The sequence below is a fragment of a genome, unplaced genomic scaffold (genome assembly GCF_019419815.1).
Source record: "Pyrus x bretschneideri cultivar Hongxiangsu unplaced genomic scaffold, Pyrus_bretschneideri_v1 Contig385, whole genome shotgun sequence".
NCBI lineage: Eukaryota > Viridiplantae > Streptophyta > Magnoliopsida > Rosales > Rosaceae > Pyrus > Pyrus x bretschneideri.
In genome coordinates this window covers 1-9,755 of record NW_025999707.1, presented here as the reverse complement: position 1 = coordinate 9,755, position 9,755 = coordinate 1, and the positions used below count along the sequence as shown (strand labels likewise).

The following is a 9,755-nucleotide window of genomic DNA, read 5'->3' as shown; positions in this document are numbered from 1 at the left end:
AATAGTTGTCAAATAAAGATTAAGGGATTGAACCACTCCAATTATGAAAACTCTACAGTAAAGTACGTTATATGGGAGAATGTAAGTATTACCATGGAAGAGAATATGATATTAACAAGTGGTTTAACAAAAAAACATTAATTAGTACAGTATAATACACCCTAGTACCATACACGAATGTTCTCTAGTTTTGATTGGCTTCAAACATCAATTTAAGCCCTACCTATGTTAGAAAGTATATTACGCCTATGTGTTAATTTTATGTGTTTAAATAATTTATATCTCTATAAAAGTACATACAAAAATCTTCTTATCGATGATCATATCTTGTACATCCCCATTGGCAAACCGAAGTCAAAGTCTTTGAGTAATCAAAACAAATTGATCGTAAAAAGCAGTTTCCAAAATCTGAAAATTTTCCTCGTTCCTTTATTTGTTCTTCCTCTTAACACACAGAGATGAAGAAAATGAAGGAATGCGAAAAGTCACAGAAGAGAGAAAGAAGACTTTGATATTACAGCAATAACAGTTTTTCATTACATTGGAAAATGACTTAGCTCACTATATATAGTAACTAGGATACTTAGTCAGTAAGTAAACTTGTAACTAACTAAAACCAACACTTTAGGATCATTACACATGTCATAGCAGAGATTATGCCATTTGGCATTCTTATGGTTAATACCCCACCTCAATCTCAACTAGGGAACCCCAGTTTGAGATTGCAACAGTGATGAAGAAAGGCTGGATCATGTAATCCCTTCGTCAATAGATCAGCAACCTGGTCTTCTGTAAACATATACTCAACCTGCAAGTCTCCTTTTTGAACTCTTTCACGAACAAAGTGAAAGTTAGTGTCCAAATGTTTAATCCGAGTATGAAAAACTGGATTTGAACATAAGGCCAAGGTGGATATATTATCACAATATAAGAGAGGAGGATCAGGTAGATAGACCTTCAAGTCTTTCAATATAAGCCTCACCCAAGCAATATCAACAACAGCATTGGCAAGTGCTTTATATTCAGCTTCGGTTGAGCTACGGGAGACCACCCCTTGTTTCTTAGACATCCACGAAATGGGATTTTGTCCTAAAAACACCACATATCCAGTAGTTGACCGCCGTGTGTTAACGTCAGATGCCCAATCTGCATCACTGAATGCAGTGATTCCCATATGATCTGTGCTTGAATATGTGAGACCACATGACATTGTTCCTTGCAAGTATCAAAGTATCCTTTTAACTAAATGAAAATGTTCATCAATAGGTGTTGCCATAAACTGACATGCATAATTCACAGCAAATGCAATATCAGGACGTGTAAATGTCAAATACTGCAAAGCTCCCACCAAACTTCTAAACAACTTAGGATCTGATAATGGAATACCTTCATCCTTAAGAAGTTGTGTATGTGGTTTGCAGGGGGTTGGACATGGCTTACAAGACTCCATACCTACCTTCTTGAGCAGATCTTTGACATACTTTTGTTGGGAAATAAACAAATCTCCATTCTTTTGATATGTGATCTCCAATCCCAGAAAATATATGAGTAGAGCCATGTTCTTCATATCAAATACATCGCCCAAATCAGTGATAACTTGTTGAACCAAAGAAGGACTTGAACTAGTGATAATGATGTCATCAACATAGAGCAAAAGTATAACCACATCATGATTGTGAGCCTTAATGAACAGACTTGGATCTGATTTTGAAACCTGAAATCCCAAAGTTGGCAAATAAGTTGTAAATTTTGAATTCCAAGCCCAAGGAACCTGTTTGAGACCATATAGAGACTTCACCAGTTTGCAAACATACTTTGGATGCTCAAGGTCTTGAAAACCTTGTGGTTATTTCATGAGTACATCTTCCTGTAAATAACCGTGAAGAAATGCATTCTTCACATCAAGCTGCCTTAGAGACCATTTGTTTGATGCTGCCAGAGCTAAAACAATTCTAACTGTGATGTGTCTCACAACAGGACTAAATGTTTTGTCATAATCCAAACCTTGTTCTTGACTGAACCCTTGAGCCACTAAACGAGCTTTATACCTAGACATTTTGCCAAACTGATCTCTTTTCACCTTATAAACCCACTTGCTGCCTATTACATTTCTATTTGAAAGTGGAGGAACCAACTCCCAAGTTCCTTGTTTCTGTAAAGCGATGAACTCTTCAACCATGGCATTTCTCCAATTTTCCGAAGGAACAATAGCTTTGTAAGCTGTGGGTTCAGAAGACTCAGTAATACTTAGAAGAGCCATATAACGACATGGATATATCTTTATGAGCAACATCATAATCAATAGCAATTGAGTCATAAGCAAAGTAAGCACTATAATCTTGTCTCTGAATAGCACTAGATTTCAATCTAGTTTGCATAGGATGACTTAAACTTGAATCATTATTTGGATTGAAGAAATGAATTACCTTTAATTGGGCTGAACTCTGGACATGCAACAAAAAGTTGTAAGTTGATGTAGAAAGGGGAGTAGTGTGAGGGGAAGCAACCTGTTACTGAGTATAAGAAGACATTTCTTGATTCTGAGATGTGGAACAATCCTGTGATGAATTTGAAGCCACTGGAACTGACTAATCTAGCATAACAGCATCAAGAGAACTCATTTGATCCATTGTATGAACTGACTGAGACCTTGTTCCAGATTGTGATGAACTGTTGTCACTATTTATAGAAGGAAAAACATAAGGAACAAGGATTGGATGTGTAACAAATATGTTCCTAGTATCTTTTGAAGACTAAAACTTAATCTCACTGTGATGAAAATGAAAGGTTTGTTCATCGTGAATCACATGTCTGGATATCAACAATTTTTTTTTAAGGCTCTATGATAACAAATGACCCCTTTGTATCCTAGTAAGTATCCCAAAAATACACATTGGTTTGTCTTAGCATCTAACTTTGATGAATTATATGGTCTAAGATAGCGGTAAACGGATGTCCCAAATACTTTTAAAGAAGATAACACTGGTTGAACTCTAAATAGTTTAAAAAATGGAGACTGCAATCCTAATGATTTACAAGGCATTTTGTTGATAATAAAAACCGCATGAGCACATGCATGGAACCAAAAATTATGTGGTAACTGAGCTGTGGATAACATGGTTACTGCAGTTTCTAAAATATGTCTATACTTCCTTTCTGCAGTTTCATTTTGCTGGGGAGTATATGGACAGGAAACCAAATGCACAACACCTTTTGATTCTAGAAACCTCTTGAAAGCAAGACTCATATATTCACCACCTCCATCTGATTGAAAAAACTTAGGAATAACTTGAAAATGATTCTGAATAAAGACATAAAACTTCTCAAACACGTCCAGAACTTGAGACTTGTATATTAATGGGAATATCCATGAAAATTTTGTACATTCATCAATAAAGCTCACATAGTACTTGTAACCTTCAATTGATACAACTGAAGATGGACCCTATACATCGCTACTTATTCTTTCAAAAGGTTGTACAAACCTCACAATTCTAGAATAAAAAACCTGTCTAGACATCTTGCCTCTAAGACAATGACTACAAACATGTTTATTTATATCAGGCTTATATGTGATTTGAGAACTGGACAACAGACTATGGAGTACTTCATTGGTAGGATGCCCTAACCTATAATGCCATAAGGATGCTCTCACAAGCTGACCAAGCAATACCTTTGGTGAAGACTTTATTAGCCGATTATAGTTGAAAAAGAGCTACTTTGGTATATGGTATAATCCCCCACTACTCATTCCTCTCATGAGAATTGTCTTTGTTGCCTTGTCCTGCACCCAAAATCCAAATTCATCCATAATCACATAAAAGTTATTATCCTTGCATAAAGTATAAACTAAAATAAGACTAGCAGCTAAATCTAGAACATGTAGCACAATATAAAGATGAAGTGGTTTAGAAGATGTTTTGATAGAGGAAGAACTAATGTTTTTGATAGGAAGGCATTCACCACTTCCCACTGTGATTTTCTGATCTCCTTCAAATGGTGTCAGCATGTTTAAATCGCCAACATTTCCAATCATATGATGTCCATTATCCAAGCCTGATTGTTATTGAACTCCATTGAAGACTGATCAGTCATAGCATTAAGAGATGATGGTGGTTGAGTTCCTTGAAAAGCATCATTGCCCTTGTGGAAACAATTCAAGGCAGTGTGACCACGTTTTCCACATATTTGACATTCAGGAATCGCTTGATTAGAAGTAGGTAATTGCTCATTTCTGTAATAGCAATTTGGTGCAGTATGCCCATTTTTGTTGCAAATCTGACACTTAGGAATGATGTGTGATCGCTGACCATTATTGTCATTCCAATTTCCCCATGTTGAGCCTCCATTGTTATTGCCTGAAGAACCATTAAAACCACCAGTGTTGCGGTTGTTAAAGTTCCCAGAATTATGACCATTGTACATAGGTCTAGAGTTGAACCTAGGGCCATTGAAACCATTGTTGTTTCTACGGGCTTGAAATTGTTGAGACAGATTACCCTGAGAAAAATGTCCACCACTTGGTCCAGTGCCATTTGATCTCGGAAGTTGACTCACAAAACCTACACCTCCAGTAGAATAATCTCCCTGATAAGATGGCCTACTTGCACATGTTGCAGAGGATTCCCCTTGATAAAAATGACCACCATTTGAACCACCTTCATTTTAATTGTCACCTTGATAGTATTGTCTGGATACACCCATAGCAGAAGACTCTCCTTGAGAGAACATTCCAGTCATAGGAAATTGCAGAGATGAGGTATATTCTTCAGTTGTTCTTTCTACACTTAACAACTGTACACGAAACTCTTTCAATGTAATTACTGACTCTCTTGCTACAATTACTGTTTTGATTATATTGTATTCTGAGGGTAAACCTGCTAGAGCTGCAACAATAAGATCATTATCTGAAATTGATTCTCCTGCAGGAAGTAATTGATCTTTCAAGTGCTTAAGCCTGAGTAAATACTTCTCAATAGAATCTGCTCTCTTCTTGGTAGTATGTAATTCAATCTTGAGATGATTGATTCTTGCCCTTGAAATTGTAGCATACCTGTCGGTGAGTTAAGTCCAAGCTTCATGAGCAGTTTTACTTCCTACAACATATTCAATAGCCTCATCTCCAAAAGCAGCAATCGGTAGATTGAGAAATGCTTTATCAGCCTTAATCCATTCACGATAAGCTGCAGTAATCTCTGTTGTAACCCCATTTTCTAACGAGACAACATACTTCGAAGGGCAAACATTGGTACCATCAAAGTAGTCAAACAAATCATAACCTTCCAACACGGATTGAAATTGAAATGACTATTTTGCAAAGTTGTCCTCTTGTAAACGAATTGTAAGCATCCCTAATAGGCCCCCAATCTTGAGTGTAGAACCTCCCATTATCTCACTGATTTTCTGCAGCAACTTTTCCGATCAATCGTAGAAATCGATCGACTTCGTAAGCCAAGACAACTCACACAACTCCTCAGATCTCCCATCGCAATTTTCTGACTAGTCACATCAACCTTCATATTCCCAATCGCACCTTTCCGATCGACTCCAAGAATTGCAGGAATCAATCTCACTAAACTCCTCAGAACCCTTGCCACACAACGTCGTTCCCAGAAAATTTGACGAAACCTGGGCTCGATACCATCTTAACACACAGAGATGAAGAAAGAGAAGGAATGCGAAAAGTCACTGAAGAGAGAAAGAAGACTTTGATATTACAGCAATAACAGTTTTTCATTACGTTGGAAAATGACTTAGCTCACTATATATAGTAACTAGGATACTTAGTTAGTAAGTAAACTTGTAACTAACTAAAACCAACACTCTAGGATCATTACACATGTCATAGCAAAGATTATGCCACTTGGCATTCTTATGGTTAATACTTCCAACCTGCAGTCTTTGTTATATATCTTGTGAATACAAATGTGATAGAAGGCATACAAAGTCTCAGTCTTCTGTTTTTAGGTAAATTAATATATATGGTACTATCACAAATTTTGAATGAATTCTTTCTTGACGGCCAAACCACCATAATCAACTAACATGGCACTAAATAGGGCTTAGTATTGTGAATTTTGAATGAATTCTTTCTTGACGGCCAAACCATCATAATCAACTAACATGGCACTAAATAGGGTTTAGCATTGTGAAAGTAGGGACAGTTCCTTATATAATTGGTAGCTTGGGCAGTCTAAGGGACTCCAAATCACAATTATATAATTGCCATGTGCTCTGTCTTTTATTACCCATTTTCAAAAATGGCTAACTTAAAATATCATGCATAGGAAAAAATTGAGGTTCCACCATAAAATCAATTGATAATATGAAGAATAACACAACTTATTTATAAGCTCATGCAAGGTATCTCCTCACATCATCATTCTCTACACGCCCCCTCACATGTATCTTTCAAGCCTAACACGTGGACACCATAACGGGGTGATGTGGCGTGCGTGTGTTTGTTTGGTTGAACTGAACATGTGGAACAACCTGCTATGATACCATAAAAAAGTTGATGTTCCACCATAAAACATATTGGTAATATGGAGAGTACCAACCTTAGTTATAAGCCTATACAAGGTCCATTCTCACATCAATGTGAAATTCATTCTCAACACATTAGGATCATAATCGTAAACATTCAATATCTTAATCTTAATTTGGGATCATTCACTAGTAAAAAAAAACCCTAGCATGATGAAACACACATCGTTACCCAAAGTCACTTTGCGCGACGAAATTATAAACTTCGTCGCGCAAAGTCTTGCACGACGAAAAACACATTGTCGTGCAAAGTTACTATGTGCGACGAAATTTTGCGCGACAAAACAACATCGTCGCGTAAAGTGACTTTGCGCGACGAAATTATAAACTTCGTTGTGCAAAGTCTTGCACGACGAAAAACACATCGTACTTTGCACAACGAAACTTTAAACTTCGTCATGCAAAGTCTTTACAAAAATAAATAAAATAAAATAAATCTTTGTGCGACATAATTCAAATATTTCATCCCCTAAACTAATTTATTTTCGTTTTTTATTTCGTACATATAACGCTTAAGAATTTGAATGGTATATATATTTATTAAGTAGCTTTAAATTTATTATTGTAGTTCAGATTGGGGTTTTGTTAGAAAAAATATATTATTGTAGTTTGGATCAAATTTTTGTTAGAAAAATGTATTTTAAATTGACGATCGAATTATTTTATTATATTCATATAGGGTCAAGGAGTGTAGCCGTACAAAATCATCAAAATCGGAGTCGAAATAACCATTAAATGATGATTTTTTTGTTTATAACCGTCGAAAAATTTTGTCTCATTCCTTGATCTCTGAATATTTGTTTTTTGCAATTTTTGGCGTATATAATCTCGAACTAGATATAAACAAGTTTGACAGTTGGATCGTTGAAACTAGTTTCGTAGAATGCGTATCCCATCAAAACAATAGATTCACTAACACTTAGAGTTTATGTATACTTTCATTAAGTATAACATAAGATTTTGTGGTGTCCACTAGTGTAAATATTTTAAATTGAAAATCGAATTCATTCATTGTATTCATATAGGGTCAAGGAGTGTAGCTGTAAAAAAAAATCATCAAAATCAGAGTTAAATAACCGTTAAATCGTGATTTTTCGTTTATAACTGTCGAAAAGTTTTGTCCCGTTACTTGATCTCTAAATATTTGTTTTTTGTAGTAGTGATTCCTACAAAATCATTTGAGTCAGAGATCATTTAGCCATCCAAGAATATCAAATTAATAAATCAATAGCTCATCATGAATACGATACTTGATACCCGTTGATTTATTTGATACATTTAAATGATTAAATAATCTCCAATTTGAATGATTTTTTGTAGGTATAGTGTTCAAATAAAGATTAAGAGATTGAACCAAAGTAAAATCATTCAAATTGGAGATTATTTAGTCATCTACATATAAGTTTATCATCTCCGATTCAAATTCAAATCCGATGGGGCAGGTTAGAATGAAATTTATAAAAATCCATCCACACCCAACCCGACCTCAATCCTATCATTTATTGGGTTGAGTTGGGTTGATGTCTTGTCGGTTTATGTCAATCCAAACCTAACTCAATTTTTCACCCGAATTCTCTCACACACATATTAAGACTTATGCTTCGTATTATTAAGCGAGGTACACTTTTTGGTAGGGATGGAATTTTTCAGAGAGAAAAGCAATTGATTTAAAAAATATTTCTTGTGAACTTCAGATCCATCTACAATACATGTAGGGAAAAGAGAAAATGGTCATAATCAAGTTCAACTAATTCATGTCATAGGCAATTACATTATGGAGCAAGTGGTTGGTTCTGGATATTCATGAACCAATTCACAGTACACTGGACGAAACTGGGGAGTGCAACAATATTGAACACAGCTTGCCGAAGGAACTGAAGGAGTGGCTTTTCCCTCAGTTTTAACTGCCGGCTTCACTTTTTCAACTTCGACTATAGTGCAGGAGAACAGCCGAGCTTCTTCCTCAATGACCTCGTCAGCAAAACGAAGTCTACATCATCCCCGATCTGTTAGTGTTTAGGCTAGTTTTAGACTAAATTTCTCAGTGCAATTGTTATCAAATCAACAAGTAATTGAAATGAGATTGAAGATGATGTATAGCAGGTGAAATTCAGGAAAGAATGGATTTTCATAGCTCCTCAAATCTACGTTGGATTCCATCCACCAAAATTGGCTACAAAGTGGGGATTATAGCCGATGCACACCCACACTAGCAGCATGACTATGATCACGTACTCAACACATGTTTTCATTAACTTTCTAACAAACTAGACATGTGGCAAGATATACACCATAGAGACATAATCTTGAGCGTTCATTACAAGGATTTAAATTTCAACCTCTAAAGCTACACTTAGAACAATTCGATCTTCAACTTCTTCTTCCATGTTGCAGCTGCATTGCTTCAGTGATCAGCTACCATGCTTATGAACCAACACGATCACCTCCGAGGATCTGTGTTGCTCCTTCTGTCACCACTTTTGTAACAATTGCTTTCATTAATTTTGATACTCTAATATTTACATTGCCAACTATTTAATTAAAATGAAAAGGTAAATAAATTTTGAATGATAATACGAAGGCGCGTACCCTTGGCAGCAGCTGCAATCTTCAAGGCCTTGGTTCTGCATTCTGTCACCAGTACCTTGGGCATATCTTCATTGCTGCACCAAATTTGTTACAAGATATAAAAATAATTTGTTTGACAATTATACATTTAATTAATGTCAGTTAATTTGAAGAAAACCTTCTCGTTTTTAATTAGTTTCAGTTGGATGAAAGGAAAAATATATATAATTTCAACAAAATGCAAGAGCAGAAGAATATATATATATATATATATATAGGAAACCTTTAAGGGAAGGGATCCTTATTTGTTTTTTTATAAAAATGTAGATTAGTTGTAGGGTTCACACCACATCAAATTTTAACGATCCAAACTGTTTATTTTTCAAGTTGCACCTCATAGATCATCCTTGCAAAATATTAGCCAAATCGGAAATGTTTAAAACATCTAATTGAGTTCAAAAAAATTAACGAATACTTTGTTATATAAGAAACAATGAAATTTTATCTTGATAATTAAATATGCAAATGGTTTTGGATTGAATTGAATTTTTGCAAGGATGTATGAATCGAGACTTATAAATATACGATTCGGATCGTTAAAGTTTGATGTAGAGTGGGCTCCACACCTAATCCCCATTTTT

At 35.4% G+C, this 9,755-nt stretch overlaps 1 long non-coding RNA gene across 1 annotated transcript; it reads right to left on the bottom strand.

The window, feature by feature from the left end:
• Positions 1-490: 490 nt before the first annotated feature.
• On the bottom strand, positions 491-5,876 carry LOC125468486. The gene is made up of 2 exons (XR_007250870.1): positions 3,674-5,876; positions 491-2,679 (listed from the first exon to the last, which is right to left on the bottom strand). It is a non-coding gene; the product is annotated as an uncharacterized LOC125468486 (long non-coding RNA).
• Positions 5,877-9,755: the final 3,879 nt, after the last annotated feature.